Source organism: Prinia subflava, chromosome 2, assembly GCF_021018805.1.
Source record: "Prinia subflava isolate CZ2003 ecotype Zambia chromosome 2, Cam_Psub_1.2, whole genome shotgun sequence".
Lineage (NCBI taxonomy): Eukaryota > Metazoa > Chordata > Aves > Passeriformes > Cisticolidae > Prinia > Prinia subflava.
In genome coordinates, this window is record NC_086248.1 from 86,947,723 (window position 1) to 86,961,260 (window position 13,538).

The 13,538-nt window shown below is 41.8% G+C and overlaps 1 long non-coding RNA gene across 1 annotated transcript in view; it reads left to right on the top strand.

Moving 5' to 3' along the window:
• Nucleotides 1-7,138: 7,138 nt before the first annotated feature.
• LOC134547783 (uncharacterized) overlaps nucleotides 7,139-13,538 on the top strand; it is a 61,108-nt gene continuing 54,708 nt past the window's right edge. The window contains exon 1 of the long non-coding RNA XR_010079603.1: nucleotides 7,139-7,280. This is a non-coding gene — a long non-coding RNA (uncharacterized LOC134547783). The remainder of the gene's footprint in view (nucleotides 7,281-13,538) is intronic.

Sequence of the window (13,538 nt, forward strand, 5' to 3'; positions counted from 1 at the left end):
GTTTATTTCTAGAGAAACCTTTCCAGCTAAGGCACAGGCTGAAGAATATCTGTAGGGACTCTGATAGTATAAATTTTCAACTATTCTGGTTCTTGATTCAATATTACTTAAAGTTCTCCTTCTCTCAGCTCTCAATGACTTCACTGGGAGTTCAGACTGAGCACTGCAGCTAGACACACAGCACCTTACATGTCAGGTCACAATTAGACATTTGGGGGTACAGCCATTGTAAAAGAGAAGAAAATCCAGTAGGCCCCATGCCAGCCAGACCCCCCTTCCTACCCATCACACAGGGAAAGCTGCTGGAGGGAACACAAAGATGGTAGAACAGTGTCTTTTGTGTCCTTTTCTTGAGAGGAGACTCCAAGAGCCCAAGCACTCATTGTCTAAATGCTGTACAAATATTGGTAACTAATTTGTATTCTATTCTATTCTGATAAAGCAAACAAGTAATTTTGTCTATATACTGAAGGCTCTTTTCCTACCTGTTATATTAAATTAAAGTTTGGGTCAAGATCACTTAACGTTCTTTAAATTAGGGTGAAAATATGGATGTCACTTTTGTGATTGAATTGGCATGTGAAATTCATGTTTGTGTTTATGTCAGTAGGATTATATTAAAGTACAGGGTTTATTTTTACTACTACGGGTCTCTCACAGGATGGGCCTTTGGCAGAGAGTTGTCAAGACAGTCAGAAAGATGGTGGGATCTTTTGCTGCAATGACAGTGAGGCAACCAACATGATCCATGGTCTCCTGGCACCTCCTTGAGCCTGCTGATACTGAACAGCCGCACTCCACTGCAGCGTTGGTGCTTTCCTGGTTACCGCTTTTTCCCTCTTCAGTACTCTTGCCTCCCAGCACTATTTCTAGTTCACTATGCACACCCCCAGCAGGGCTCAGCCCTGACCCTAACCTCCTCTGAGGGCTTCCTGGCATTTTTCCTGGAATACTATGGGAGTCTGGACGTGGAAAATGCCTACTCCAAAGAGTTGAAAAGCCAGAGGGCAGTGTTCCTCCTTTCTCTTGCTACACCAAACTCGGCTCCACCAGGCACAACTTTGCTTCAGGTCTTTCATTTTGTTCAGTGAGAATCAAGCTTCAGCAATTGTATTCCATTGAAATCAGTGTCAGGCACTTAAAGGCAGCTCTAACATTTGGCATCTGAGCAGGAACTCCCCGATTTACATGGGGGAAGCACTGGGCAGCATCCAGTTTAGAGCTCTGCTTGCTGTACAACAACAAACATAGGCTTATTTAGCTTTCACTAGCCTTGGAGGCACTTATCACCAGATGCAGCTCCTGTTGCGAAGCACTAGCCTTGGAGAAGGCTCTCAACAAATCATGAGGTTCTTGTTTGCAAGACTTCTGCTGCCTTTATATCTCTGTGCTGTGTTCAGAGATATTGCATGGGAGGAAAAACAACTGCTCTAGTGGCATTTGCTGAGTCTCCTTGATGAGCAGGGAAGCTGGTGCTTCCAGTGGGCTGACCTGTATTTCTCTGGGTAAATCTCTGGGAAGGTAAGGACCCAGGGTAGTAAAAGAGGAAGGTAAAGGATTTGATTTTGTACCTAGGATGGGCCACAGGTATGAACAACAGGTGTTGCTGTTTATTTAGCAGCCCTCACCTCTGGGGTCACAGTGTCATTCCCTCTTTCTTCACATGGCTCCCACATTGGTTAGGAGTTCACTCCCTCAATCCGTACTAGTAGGTGAAAATGGCAAAGACTAAATTTCATATGCCCTGTGTTCAGCACTATGGCTGTGTCCTCTGAAGCAGAGCAAATGTCACATGCTGATACTGCTCACTGAAAGCCCTTTACAGAGCTGATCCTTGCAATAACCCGGGCTTGCTTCCTTCAAGCTTAATTTGACCATGTGTCATCACCAGACACAGCTCAGTTTTTACAGTAAGTCTTTGTCAGAGAGGGCTCTGGCACGAGAACTCACCCCACCGTCACTCCTCTGCTAAATCCATCTAAACCACATTTTCTCACACTGTGCTTTGAAACAAAACCATTGTAACCACATATTTATTCCCTTCTGACATCTGCATGGCTTTGCCTCTCTGGAACTCAGCATGCTTTATTTGAATTATAAGATGTTTTTAATACTGTGTTTGTATTGTGTTCTGAAGCATTTCTATTGTTGTTCTGCAGTGCCCCAAGTGTTCTGGCTGCAAAGTGCTGTAAGTACAACTGGATTACTATTTGCTTAAGTAAGCATCAGAAGATAGGTTTAGAACCATAGAGTCATAGAATCATTTAGATGGGAAAAGAGCTTTGAGATCACTGAGTCTAGCCATTAACCCAGCACTGCCAATGCACTGCTGAGCCGTGTCTCTAAGTACCACATCTACATGACTTTTAAATACTTCCAAGGATGGTGACTCCAACATATCCCTGGAGAGCCTGTTCCAAAGTTTAACCTGTTCAGTGAAGAAATTTTTTCATATTCAATCTAAACCCTCCCTAGTGCAACTTTAGGCCATTTTCTCTCATCCTGTCACTTGTTACCTGGGAGAAGAGGCTGACCCCCCTCCTCTCTACAACCTCCTGTCAGGTAGCTGGAAAAGCAATAAGGTCACCCCTGAGCCTCCTTCTCTCCAGACTAAACACCCCCAGCTCAAAGAGTAAGCCCTGAATGTATGTACACACACCCACACCAGAGTTCACATAAGCAATCAGCATGTAAATACACACTCATACCACAGATACGTACTCACATATAGCACAAAATTGTATCCATGCACTTGAACATCCAGAAGATGCCAAGGAATCACACTGCAAAAGACCACCTCAAATTTCTCTGGCTTTGAGATCTGAGGTAATGTTTGAGTGCAAATCTGAGCTCATTCATTGCATTTCCTGATTTCTATAACAGCTTTTTTTTATTATTATTACTTTTATGCAGCTGCTTCAAACAGTGAAAATATTTCTCATTTCTGGCTTGCATAGCCTGTACCCACAACAACAGGCATGTGGAAAATCCTGTTAAAACAAGAGAGCTTTCTGTCCTTGTGAGAGAAAGCTGGGGGAGAAATGTTCATTAGGTTGTGGCAGCAATAATTCAGAAGGCAAACCTAATCATGCTGGGAGCCACCCTGGGCACTCACTAATGTACTTTCTTCCTCCTGGATAACTATCCCTATGAGGCAGGAAAAGCTACTAGCAGCCAAGTTGCAGTGAGCTGTGCATGAGGATGCACAAGCACAGACACCAAAAGTACATTCCTTCCAGGCTGGACAAACAGGCAGACTCAATGAAGAAAAAGGCTCCTTTACTATACTGGTGGTTGCTCATGTAATTACAATGATGCTGGCACAGAAAAAGACGGGTGCCTGAAGCCTTTGCCTTTCCACAAGCAGATGATAGCAGAAGCTTTTCAGTTCAGTGAGGGGAGTTGAAGAGGGGAGAAGAAAGCCAGATTTTAATTCAACTTCATTTCTCTGCTCCTGACCCATGGCTTTTGGGATAGGTATTTTTTCAGGGATACCATATTTAGCTTATTTTCTCTGAAATCCTTAAGTTATTTCTCTCTCCAATTTGACTAGGAATGAAAGGGTTTGGGTGATCAGTAGCAAAAGGAGCACATTTTATCTTAGATTGCCTTGTCCTTTGCCTTTATTTTGCCTTGTTTATTTTTATATATGACTGTGCCTGCAGAAATTCAGTAGGAAATAAAGATACCTTCCAGAGAGCTCAGCGTTGTCCTTTACTGAATTTTCTAGGACCCTGGGCAGCAAGATAAAAGAAAATCCTGTTTTATCTCTGTGTTCCAAAGCCTGAGTGATGGACAACAAATACAAAGATTTCATTATTGTGCATTGACTAAGGGTCTCTTTTTTACCGAATTGTTAAAGTTGAACTGAAAGAACTGTTGTGTTTCTTAATTTCTATAAGCAGAAAATAAAGTTCTATTGTTACCATCTCCTCGTGAGAAGCAGATCATCCCCATCTTTTGGGGCTCTTTGCTAGGCACCTTCAGCATCCTCCTCATTCCTTCATACCTGCTATACTCTGTGTCCTACCTTAGTTGGCTCTATTGTTCTTCATTTGCAGGACCCAGCTCTGCTCGGGCTTGCTTGGAAGTGCAAGTCCAGTTACCTTCCTTTGTTTTTGTAGACCCAGCTCCACAGCTGGATTTCCACCTGGCAGACCTCTGATCTTGTCTGGAGCACTTCATCTCACATCAGAGAATTTTCCTCAGTTTCTATTAAAGAGTGAGTCCAGCCTGGCTGGTTAATCATGGAGCTTGTGCCTCAAGGCTTTTTTTTGTGGCCTTGTTTTAGTCACAGTTGGCCATACAGTGAGATCTCCCAGTGTTCTATTACTCTGTGACAGTCCACATAGGTACATAAAAAAGGATGAGGACTGGCTTTCAGGAAGAGTTTTTAGTTGCTGAAATGGCTTCAACTTTGGATGCCAGCAGTGGTAGACATTAAGTGAATCCACAACCCAAATTCTTCACCATAAGTGGCATATAGCACCAGCATTCTCAATCCAATCCAAATGATTTTTTTTTTCATAATGTATTTCCTTTGCACATTTTTAGCTCTTGTTATCCTCACTAGAAGTCTTAGTGGAGCCACATCTCTTTTTGCCTCTTAACAATGCCTAAGTCCATGGCTACAAGCACCTGTCTCCAAACATCCTTCTGTAGCTCAGCACCTGTAGGCTGGAGCTGAGGACTCAACAGCAAACAGGAGCTAAAAATGACCCCAAGGAAGACCTGAACTAAATCTTTCAAAGCTCGCAGATCACAGTGCTTTAATTAGCTAACAGACAGCTAAGCACTCTGGAACCTGCAGCTTGCTGCCCTTGTGGGCTGAGAGCTTTACACTAGCAGAAATTTGGGAGATTTTCATCTCTTATCTCTCTTGAAGACTGTGCCATTGGATTTTGAATGTGATGCTTGGTAATGCAACAGTACAGCATTTAAAAGAAAAAAAAAAAAAAAAAAAGGAAAAGAAACCCTCTCAGACTCCAGAGAAGCATAGCTCCTACCATTTCCCTTTTGTATCCACTGCCGAGGTATTTGAAAGGCGCAGGAGATAAGTAACCTCATGACTACCACAGATTAGCAGGCTCTGAGGCACGGAACACGATTGCTGCTGCTGGGAGTATAATGGCTATTGAAATTCACATTTATACAGACATTTTCATGGTGGCACTGCAAAGAGCAGGGTGTATAGGAGGCTACAGACTATAAATGCTGAGGCCATGCAAAGTAGGACAAGGAGCAAAATCCCTGTCATTGGGAAGCAGCAGGGCACTGACCAGTTCCTGCCGTGCAGAAGACCCTCTCCAACTTCAGAATATGGATCTTCCTCAGAGACAAATAATACACTAAAGCTTGGAAAATTACTGTCTGAGGCTTTCTATAGGGAAGGGAACACAAGTCTCTGACCTGCAACGCTGAATGACAAACTGCCATGAAGCATCTGCAGTCCTGCCAGGCTCACCAAGGCAGATCAAGGCACTGAGGAACTTCTGCCAGGTGAGCCAGGGAAGGTTTGGAGGACAAAGGTACAACAGAGGTTTTGTCTTTTGTCAGCTCTGTTTCTGTTTGTGGTTTGTTTTGTAGAGCTCACTGAACAGTGATGGGGCTTCATGCAAGAGGTGGTAAGGCTTGTCACCATTGCAGAGGCAACCTCGTGTTGTGTGGTTGTCCTTGACACAAGGGCTCCAGTGTGCCATGTCATCCTTTTCCAAGGTGTGTACATCAGAAAGGGCAGGCAGTTTGCTCAAGGCTGGTTAAGGCAGGACTGACTTTTGCTTTCCTTGCTTTAACATTGAAATATGAGAGACTCCGAATCAGCTGCACTGGGGTTGCACGAGGACAATGACACTGTTAATTCTAACCCATGATCTGTGATGCAAATCGTGAAGCATTCTGCACGTGAGTGAATTCAGCTTTCCCAATCTCCTCAGCTCCTCAGTAAGGTCAGCAGTATTGTTCCCAAACAATGGCTGGAGAGATGGAGGTACTGAGAAGGAAAGTGTTTTTTCCACCATCACCTTCTCCAAGTCTCCTGGTCTGATGCATATATATGCTATTTCTCAATAAAGACAAAATAAGTCAGTTCTTTTTGTATTTCCTCATACTCTACAATATCTATACCCTCAACCTCTGAACACCTTTCAAGCATTTGGAGTGTTATCCTTCCAGCATCCCTGTGAAGGAAATGCTAGAGTGTCACCTTTTACATCTAGCAAGTAGCAATTCAGAATTTTAAGGCACGTCTCATGTCCTTGGTTTGAAGAAATCCAAAATTACATGGAAAGCTGAACTGGTAATAAGCAATGTTTTCATAAGTTCCAGAAGAAAGCACTTTAATAACCTGTTTTCTGATATTTAGTTGCAAAAACCTTAATTCCTTGTCTATGAGGGAAAGGGGGGTGACAGGGTGGGGAAAAGCTCTTAACCAAATTTTCATATGCATCTCTCTGGGGAGTAGAATTGGCACATAGTCGTTAGATCTAAGTTATATCCACACATTTCTCTCCAGCTGCTCCTGTTACTGAGGAGAAAGCTGATGTGTTGATTTTCATCTCTTATGTACTTTTGATTAACTGATCCCTGAGGAAAAGCGGGATTAAAAACCACATCTGCAGGTTCCAAAGGATATGTCCTGGACAGATCGGTTCCTCCCGCTCCCTCCCATCCTGCGGCTTTCCATCTTCTAAGTACAGGGAGGTTTCCAAACAAGTGCAAGCCATTCCAACAGGTGTGATGGTTTTGTGTTACACCTATCCCGCCAGAAAAATGAGTTGTCTGCACAGTGTGGGGTGCTCAACGCTACAACAGTAGGGCTAGCAGAGATGTGTGGAGGTAGCACTGGAATATCAATGTGACCTGGAGGTCAGAAGAGAAGAGGCTGGTAGATTTTGTTCTGTGACAGGTTTTGATACCAAACACCTTTGTGAAAAGTGGAGCCACCAACATTCAAATTCAAATTCATTGTGTCACTGTTATAGCATTGTTAAGATTCAATACCAAACTAATAAGGGTTAAAGATATCTCCACAGCTGTGTCTATTTCACTAAGTAAATGTTTACTTTCTCTGTAGCTATGTTAGTGGCACTGGCCAAGCCATCACTAAGACACAACAGAACTGAATGAGTTACTGCTTTAGCCCCTGGGTCACACAGAGCACATGGATGCAAAAAGCACACAACTTATTTTCACTGCAGGGAGAACATAGAAATGATCCCCAGGTCTGCAAATGGAAGGAGCCGGTCCCATAACATCTAAGGACACCAGGCTGTCTTACTAAGGTCAGATTTAGTGTGCCATGTTGAACATAATTATTCTACTGCTTATAATTTCAGTACATTTGAATCTGAATATAAAATGAGGCAATTTTCTTCCTGGGGATAAGAGAAATGTATGCCTTTGCAGAACATGAGACACAATCACTCCCAGACTGGCCAGCTTTATTTCTTCCTGATGAGCCTCTGACTCCCCAGGGAATAAGCTGAAAACAGTATTTTCAACAGAGAGGGCAAAATAAAAAGAAGAAAGTTTTTCTTCTGCTCTCAGGGGTGTTGTGCTTGGATGGTGGCCTGTTGCTAAGTGGCCCTACGGGAATGATTCCCAAAAGGATCACAGTTCTGTGTCTGGGGATTTCATTCCCTTTAGACTTCTTTCATCTCCTCATTCAAATCCCACTGCTGAGATTAACCCTGTAAGCTATTAGTTGCCTTCAGCTACAATTCTTTCCATTTTAAAAGCAAGGCTGATAGGAACATTAAAAAAAAAAAAAGGATCTTCAGCCCTGGCAAATTTGATCATTAGGTAAGTGCAAAATACTCTTCTCTTTTTTTCCTCTTTTCTTTGTGGAGCGAATGAGATTGGATTCTTTGTTGCCTTGCACTTTACACTGAAATTTATGCTTGTGCCAAATGCCTATAACATGCTGCCAAATCCAAAGAGTAGCATTTTGTATGTTCTTTGTTCAACCATGAATGCCTTGTGCAAGGTGCAAAGCAAGACTAGCTCAGATGCTATAATAGTCCCAATCACAGACTGTTACTAGCAAATGCTTAAACATGATAGCACATTTCCTTAGTTCTTCTGCCTCTTGTCTGAAGACAGGATTACTGAGACTGAGCACAATACTCATGCAACAAAACTGGCATAAAGTTAGAAAGCTACTAGGTATAAAATAGCAGGTATAGCTACTAGGTATAAAATTTCCCATGACCTTGTTGACTTGCAACCTGCAAACAAAATTTAATTTTTCACAATCTGAGCTCAAGTAGGAATTATAACAGTGCCAGTTTGCACCCTCAATAATTTTGGGGTGTCCTGTGATCACCTATAACATAATGGATGAAAAAGGATTCTGCAGGCACTCACAAAAAAATTAAAGCACTTGTGTGGCCTCTGATCCATTTCACACCTCAGCAAGGATGAAACGTCTTTTATTATACAGTGATCCTGCATATTTGGGTGGGGTTGTTTTAGTTTTTGTTTGGGGATTTTTGTTGTTGTTGTTTTTTAATTTTTTTCCTGGAATGGTTTCTAGTCCTGTAAAAAACTCTGTGTGACCCTCCCTTAAGGATTACTCTCACAGCAAATGCTCTCTGTTATGGAAGTGTAGGGGCTCAGGCTCAGGTTATTAAGAAGACAGATATTCTTGGGGGATAAAAAGAGGTAGTAACTGAAGAACCCCTGATGTGAGAGTATTTCCTGCTTCTGCAAGTGAGGTTGTTTTCCTCTGGTGTCCTCAGAAGAACATGTATATACTTTTGGTCAGTTCAAATCCATAGGTCCTGATGGCACAGGTTCCTGAATAGTTTGGTGTTGTGGGCTATTATCCTCAGGAAATGAGCATGGTATATGTGATCACAGCACTTAGGAGTAAGGACCTTACCCGTAAAAAGACACAGCTGGTGCTAAGAGTCCCCAGTGTTTATTTTGGATGAACTCTGGCCAGATCTGGTTAAGCCAGGCACTGCTGGACATGACTTAGGGAGGTTACACTCTGGTCTTTCTAGTTCTGCTTTCAGCTCCTTACAGCAGAGACAGGGAGAGACCTGTTCTGTGGGGAGGAGAAAAAAAGGCAGTTATACTCTGATCTTTCTTGAAAAATAAAAGCTTTATCATTGAGTTTGTCCAAACAAGAGCAAAAGCTGAATTTGACATCTGCTTCTTAGGTTCTTGACAGCAAAGACCTCCCATCTTTACCTCTAAGCTTCTGTGTTAACTTCAGGGCCACTTCTTCACCTGATCTGCTGTGGAGGCAAGTTCTAACTTGGCACTTTGCAAGGTGGTTTGAAGTCTGGTCTCAGGGTATAAAGAAACTCCCTCAGGAAAAATTGCTGGACTAGGATTCTGTGATTTCTGCAAGAACATGGTGTTGAATTACTGCTAAACACATGAATACGTAGGGATGGGATTCACTGAGAGCATCAGTACCTACCACAGCATCTTGCTGTGCTGGGCTCAGTCTGCAGCCTCCCAGGAGATCAGCTGGCATTTAATTTTGATCACTGCAGAAAAGGGAGGCTGAGCTTGCAACAGTAACTGACTTAGCTGATGTGTGTGAAAATGTTATTAAAATGGGAAAATGTCTCTCCAAATGGATTTTGCTTTGCCATTTAAAAATCCCATGTAAATGATGCACATAGGATTTGGAATGGGAGAAATATCAGAGATAATAATAAACCCTTAATACAAACAGGACAAGTTTCACTCAGTGCGATTAAGACGCAGTCATGTCTCATTCAGGAGTGTAGTATTAAGCCATCTTTCAAACATGACAAGGTTTATGTTTTCCCTGAGTTGTTTCCAAATGAGGAGGGAAATCTCAATTAATTTAAATTATTGCCTGTTGTCAGTCCTGCCTCCATGAATTTCAGAGTCTAGCCTGATGCCACAACCTACAGCAGCAGTGATGGATGTAGGTTTGCCATTGACAAGGAAGCAGTAAGTACCAGAAAGAGGTGCCAAGCAGGGGAAGAGTTGTCTGAAGACAGGGCACAAAGTGGCGTGGAGAACATGCTGTCCCATTCTCTGGGAGTCATTGATGTTGCCATAGAAATGAATTTGAAAGACTAGATTATTTTATCCTCAGGAAAACAGAAGTTTCTTTTTTTCCCCCCTAACACTGGCTGCTAGAAAAACATAGCTATACATGGAAAATACCAAATCACCTTCCCTCTAGATGCCTCTGGACAGAGCAGCTACCAAACTGAATGTCTGTATCTCAAAATTGTGGGTTCTACCCCTTTTCTGGCAATTCTGTCCCTTGGCTTGGTAGATTGCACTATTAGAAACTTTTTTTTTAAATTATACTTCACATTTTATGAGCATCTGAATCAAGGAATTCACCTGTAATATATTTAAGATGTATGGCACGTGTGAGTCCTCTCTGTGTTGCAGTCAGATCCTCTGACTTGCTTAGCACCATACAGACAAGTTGTTATATTTAGGTACCATTTACACTGCTCTTTTTCAACTCTGATCTCAAATATGTGCAGAAAGTTACTCTGTCCTCCTTAGATGTCACTTAATAAAATTAAACTTCAGCAGCTGCAGTCACATGCTGTAGTATCTGTGTTGTTGTCCTTAATACAAATATTGGGGGATTTAGAGATGTACTGCTTTAGCAGGATGGGAAGTGACTATCCTTCATTTGTGCAAAGAAATGTACCACCTAAACTCCGGATACCTTCACTCATTAATGCTACAGAAATACCAAAAATTTCAGGGATTTCTTTAACTAACTTGCCATCAACATTTGTGATTTCAAATGGTTGCTGGGATTGTCCTGGCTTGGGATACCTCTTCAATTTATGCAAAACATCTGTCTTAAATATGTCTCATGTCAAGAGATGTAGGCTCAAACTGCTGCTTTTCCCAGAAGTCGATTTCTCTAGTCCTTTGCTGTGATATTTGCAAGCCCTCTGTTGTTTTGGGACATTGTTATCATTGTCCCTGCCATGTTCTCCTGAGGGAAGGTGGAAGCCAGAGTTCCCAGGAGTGTATGGGCCCACAGAAATTTTAGAAAACGGAAAAATTTCATCCTTTACATTTTACCATGAATTTTAGCTGGCGTGTGGTTTTTTTCCAGACAGTGAATTTTAAATTTGCAATAGATCCTGCCTTTGAAAACCAGTGCAATTAATGAGGCACAGCAGCTAGGGATAGAGAAGGATATTAATCTATCTAGAAATCTATACAAAACCGCACAATTTTAGGTACTGAATTTTTCCAAAACTGCCTTGTGAATGAATTGTAGATCACTTAATTAACAGGTTTTCAGATACAATTTCAAATGGTGAATTAATTTCAGAAAAAAATCTCAAACCTGTAAACAGACATCTAAATAGACTATAAGATGAATTCCATTTAAGAAGTTATTTATGTTAAAAAAACTTGCTCAGCTCCACTGAGATTTGGGAGTTCACCCTTGTAATTCTAGTCCCATGCTCTCACATACACACACACACATAAACTCTGTCTCTCTCTGGACAATTTAGCTCTTGCAACATCTTGTTATTAGCCATAATCATTAGTGCCTTGGTCGTTTTGCTGTTTCATTTCCTCCTCTCTCATCTTTCCTAGTTCTGCTTATGCACTACAACGATTCCTCTCTGTCTTGTAGAATTAATTTTAAACATGGAGACTTACATGCTTCAGTCTTTAGATGGCACCAAAACTGAATGCACTAATTAGGGAAGCTTTATGATTTCTATTATTTTCCACTCACAGAGAGGCCTGGTTTTTTAGAGCCTGTGAAGGTTCTGGCTTGGCAAGGCTGTCTAGGAGTTCCACCTATGCTGCCTGTAGTGCAAGGATCTTGTGTTGATTAAAGGGCACCATCTAAACAGAAGCAATTATACCAGCAGCTTTGAAGTGCACTGTATATTGGTAAAAACAGTACTGAATTGAGCTGCAAGAGTTCGACAACAAAACATAATCAAATTCTTGAAATATAAAACTAAATGGTGAGGTTGTCTGATGTTGGTAGTGGTCCTTTCAATTCCTTCCTGTTCAAGCATACGAAGCAGTCAAATATTTTCTTTTCATTGCAGGGCATTATTACCTTTAAGGAGCTTGTGTATGTAGTGACTTCAATTTGTCTAGATGATACTGACTGAAACAAAGCAATGCATGAAATTGCATTTCTAAAGAACTGGTGCAAAATGATATGAAATTAAAACAGATAGAGACATTAAGTGCTCCCCAAGGGCAATAACACTGGTACTTAACGGTCAGAGACAAAACTAGGAGTTATTTACTGTGTAAATCCTTATAGACAGACAGACTTCTGATAACTGGGCTGTGGTCAAGGTCTGAAATGGTTGCTTTCTTTCAGCCCTAATGCTGGGGTGGTCACAGTCCACTCAAAGTGATCCCTTCTGGTCCTAAGTCCCTCCCATCTCCCAATGCCTTTTGTTTAACTGGTTGCTGCTTTCAGAGCACCTGTCAAAGCACAGTCAGAAGGCAAAAGCCCTGGAAAGCTGAATGGGTAAGAAAAATTAGCCAGGGTCATTTTTCTTGAATTTAAATTGAATTATGTACACTATCTCTGATTTCTTTACTTATATTGCACTCCCAAGAAGAGCACTTCTGTGGTTTATGAGCAAGTGGCCCAGCAGATTTGAATTTTAACAAGTGTGAACTTTACTGCTAAATACTGAAATCTCAGACTTGAGAGGTTGGTTCAAGAATTACTCAAAGAAAAACCGCAGTGTGTGCAAGCATGTTGTACTGTCTATTCACTCTGTTTGGATCAACTTATGGTTTTAACTAGCTCAAAAAACACTCTTCTTTCTTTTTAATATTCTAAATACCCAAGTACTAACAACCAAAAAGTAGAAGACAGGCAACCCAACCAGTCTGCTTAGTATTGGCCTGAGCCAACAGCAAGCTTTTCATCTCAGGCGTTAGTAAATATGATAAATAAAGTATATGTGTATTGAAACTTCTTAGAAACATCGCAGTTTTCCCTGACTATTCAAAGGTCTGCTGCAATCTCCCTCCCTTTGATGACAAAGGTCTGAGCGACTGCCATCATCACAAGAGCAAATGGTGACAAGGTTTATGAAAAGAGGGGCTCACCCAGGAGCTACAAGGAACCTTTGACGTCTGTTAACTACACTCAAACTAGCAAGCAGTAACCTGAGTTTTAGAAAGAGGCATTTCTCAAAGGGTTCTGTTGGTTTCATTTGCCTGACTGCTCACACAAGCATTAACACCCATTCCAGTGAGATGTCTTTCAGCAGTGGCTCAGCACTCAGAGCACAATTTTAATGCATCCACCTTGGCACTGAAGCTGACATGACCTGGTTTGTTGTTCCTCTGACCTGGATTGCTCATTGCTGCTCATTTCTGCCTGTGTACCCTCCGTGACTGCCCCCTTGAGTGTACTGCAGACCTGGATCTCTCAGTAAAGTCCTGGAAAAGTTTATGGGACAGATGGAAGGAAATTTGATGCAGCCACATTATCTAGCAAAATAGGTGTGTGTAACACTGGAAGACAAATGAAGATATTGGTAGCATGATAAGTGACAAGTAAATCC